Source organism: Gobio gobio, assembly GCF_949357685.1.
Source record: "Gobio gobio genome assembly, chromosome: 15".
NCBI classification, from domain to species: Eukaryota; Metazoa; Chordata; class Actinopteri; order Cypriniformes; family Gobionidae; genus Gobio; species Gobio gobio.
Window position 1 is genome coordinate 47,882,864 of NC_137108.1, and position 4,386 is coordinate 47,887,249.

Sequence of the window (4,386 nt, forward strand, 5' to 3'; positions counted from 1 at the left end):
ATTTCTAGGGTTTACAAAGAATGGTGTGAAAAGGGAAAAACATCCAGTATGCGGCAGTCCTGTGGGCGAAAATGCCTTGTTGATGCTAGAGGTCAGAGGAGAATGGGCCGACTGATTCAAGCTGATAGAAGAGCAACTTTGACTGAAATAACCACTCGTTACAACCGAGGTATGCAGCAAAGCATTTGTGAAGCCACAACACGCACAACCTTGAGGCGGATGGGCTACAACAGCAGAAGACCCCACCGGGTACCACTCATCTCCACTACAAATAGGAAAAAGAGGCTACAATTTGCACAAGCTCACCAAAATTGGACAGTTGAAGACTGGAAAAATGTTGCCTGGTCTGATGAGTCGCTATTTCTGTTGAGACATTCAGATGGTAGAGTCAGAATTTGGCGTAAACAGAATGAGAACATGGATCCATCATGCCTTGTTACCACTGTGCAGGCTGCTGCTGGTGGTGTAATGGTGTGGGGGATGTTTTCTTGGCACACTTTAGGCCCCTTAGTGCCAATTGGGCATCGTTTAAATGCCACGGCCTACCTGAGCATTGTTTCTGACCATGTCCATCCCTTTATGACCACCATGTACCCATCCTCCAGGATAATGCACCATGTCACAAAGCTCCAATCATTTCAAATTGGTTTCTTGAACATGACAATGAGTTCACTGAACTAAAATGGCCCCCACAGTCACCAGATCTCAACCCAATTGAGCATCTTTGGGATGTGGTGGAACGGGAGCTTCGTGCCCTGGATGTGCATCCCACAAATCTCCATCAACTGCAAGATGCTATCCTATCAATATGGGCCAACATTTCTAAAGAATGCTTTCAGCACCTTGTTGAATCAATGCCACGTTGAATTAAGGCAGTTCTGAAGGCGAAAGGGGGTCAAACACAGTATTAGTATGTGTTCCTAATAATCCTTTAGGTGACTGTATTTGGGCACTTTTTGCACTTAAATTGGATTATTCTTACTTTTGAAAATGATGCATGTGTTTTTCTGAGGGATTGCCATTTTGACAGTTTCCACCTGGACATATTGTCATATTTGCTAATTATCTTTAATGTATTTGCCCTGTTTTGATCCGATTTTTTACAACACCAGCAAAGATCGTTTACACTCATCTTCTTCTTCTACTTTTCCAGTGTGCGTGCAGTTTAGTTATGTTGACAACTAACGTAATGCGATGCTCCGTTGCTCTGATTGGTTGTAGGTAGGGATGTGACGGTGAGGAAATTTTCCCACCGGTTAATTGATGTGTGACAACACCGGTAATACCGGTATCACCGGCGGAGGCTTTTAAATCACTAATTCTATCTAACCGAAAGTAACATGCACACGACCGCTCTGAACTGAAAACGCGCCAGTGTTGCGTATTCACACACCGTGAATGACAGCTCGTCTGTAAATGCGCGCTCTGTGAGGCCATGGGTGCGTCTCAATCAGTTCCCTAGTTCAGTAGTCAGGGCATTGATCAGTCTATGATTGAGATGCACGCCATGAATGAATAACAGTTCGTCCGTAAAGCCTCGTTTATACTCGACGCGCCCGCTCGAGCGCGAGGGTGCGCGCGGCAAAAAGAAATGCGCGCAGTCAGCGTAGCGGAGGCTCGCACTGCGGAGCCAGGCGAAAGTAAACAATGCGCGCTCTGTGCGGCCGTGCACATTTAACTTTCGGTTTTGAATTAGCGCCAATTGGGCTGCGGGTTGCTTGAATTATGGGTTCATTAGTCTATTATTTTTAATGAAAAACACAACAACAAAACAAATGACAAACTCCCTTAAATAGGCGCTTTTACGTTTCGCTTTGAAACCAAATCTTCCGCGATCATCTCAGTCAGCTCCTCACTCTTAAATCTGATGAATGACTCCTGCCGCTGCTGAGACTACGGTCGGATCCTGCTTTATTAAGCAGATACGTTCAGTTTTATTTGTATTGTCTGTTCTCTAACTGAACTAAATTATTTTATTACTATAAAAAAATCAAAAAGACGGTGGGCGGTGCCACGGTGGGCAAGTGATGTAACCGGTGTTGAGTCTGGACACCGGTAACACCGGCAACACCGACTATCGTAGCAAGCCTAGTTGTAGGTCTATCCAATTGAGGTCTTTCCTGGTTCAGTTGAAAAACCCTCTATAATCACAGCCCAAAGGAGCAGATCAGACTCATATTCTGACTAGAATTGAGCATGACGACGTCAAATTGGTTGATGAAACATTGATTAAAATTAAGATACAATTTGTACAAAATGAAATTCACTTTAAAGAAAGGCTTTCAACAAAACAAAATCAAATTTGAAGTGAAAAATAATTTCTTTATTGGGCATCTTATGATGTGTCCTTTCTTACTCATGCTGTTCCCTTTACATAATCAACATAGATGAAATAAAAAAATGTAAAAAATTATAATATTTAAACATAAATATGAAACTAAATAAATTGTATTATTGCTACAAGTATAAAAGCCTACAGTAGAGAAATTTCATGTCGGAGCGGATTTGAGCGAACAGTTTTACTGGTGAGCGTTTCATGAGTGGAGCGTTTTGCCGGAAATGCAGAAATAAGCCATAATTTTGTTTTATTTGTAACTCTTTGGTAGATTTTACATTTATCATTTTTATTACATTACATACCTCCTAATAAAACCGATCTCTGGGGGCCCCAAAAGTGTGTGGACCCTTAGAGATCGTCCTAACTTCCCCCCCTTAATGGCGTCCCTGCTGTTATCTATTCATACATAATATATAGGTAAGATTTTTAAATGTTCACCAAGACTGCATTTATTTGATAAAAAAAATACAGTAAAAATATTAAATTTTTGAAATATTATTCAAATTTAAAAGGACTATTTTCTATGTGAATATATAATAAAATGTAATTTATTCCTGTGATCAAAGCTGAATTTTCAGCATCATTACTCCAGTTTTCAGTGTCACATGATCCTTCAGAAATCATTCTAATATGACGATTTGCATTTATGATTATTATCAATGTTGAATTTTTTTTCTGGATTCTTTGATGAATTTAAAGTTCAAAAGAACAGTATTTATCTGAAATTTCTTGTAACAGATTTTAACCTAAAATCTTGTTATTAAAATGCCCATATTCAAATGATTTATCAGTGTAAGATGAGGTTCCTGAAATCATGGCAATCGCTGCACGTGTGCGAAAGCTTCACAACTCACTTCGAAGGGCTTTGGAAACCTAAAACTCTTGGGGGTTTCTGGGAGGGTCTGTTTCGGTGCTTCACAAAACCCCGTCCCGGTGCAGGAGAAGATCCGATGGCAGCAGAAGGTCATAAATCAGAGGACAGGCCTTTTCACTTCAGTCTCTCAGGCGTAACCTCCCTTCTGTGGGGTCAGAGAGAGAGAGGCGCTGTGGGAACATGGCATGTGAATTACGGCTCTTTTTATGACCTCCTGACATCAGGACAGACCTGAGAATGAAGGTCAGAAAGTGTTTGGTGGAAAATCACAGGAAAACCTGACAGAAGTTTTTCTATTTTAAGTTTTGCAGCTCCTAATGTTAGGTTTTTTTCACAATTTATAATAAAATGTGTGAGTAAAAATACATTCTTTCTTTCTGTCATTCTTTCTTTGTTGCTGGTTAGTCTCACTGTAGCAAAATTACACATTTTTCCAAATTAAATATATAAAAATATTTACATATAAACCTGACTAAATATTTTAAGGTTCACAGCTCCAAATGTCATATTTGTGTCTATGTTCAGATAAAAAGTGTGAATAAAATTTTTATAAATTAAAACTCCATCTATCCATCATGATTTATTTTTTAAATCGGACATGGAGCACTATAATAATAATACTTTTGTTTTTAAATAATAGTATATATAAATAATATTATTTAATTAAATGTATTACAATTTTTATAATATTAATATTTATATGTTCTATAAATATAATACAAATATTCATAATATACATTATATTTTAAAGTTTACAGCTTCAAATTGAAATAAAAACGTGAATAGCATACAAAATAAATTAAAAGTCCGTCCGTCCGTCCATCTGTCTGTCATCCATCCGTCTATCCATCCATCCGTCTATCCATCCATCCGTCTATCCATCCATCCATCCATCCATCCATCCATCCATCCATCCATCCATCCATCCATCCATCCATCCATCCATCCATCCATCCATCCATCCATCCATCCATCCATCCATCTATCTATCTATCTATCTATCTATCTATCTATCTATCTATCTATCTATCTATCTATCTATCTATCTATCTATCTATCTATCTATCTATCCATCCATCCATCCATCCATCCATCCATCCATCCGTCTATCCATCCATCCGTCTATCCATCCATCCGTCTATCCATCCATCCATCTATCCATCTATCTATCCAT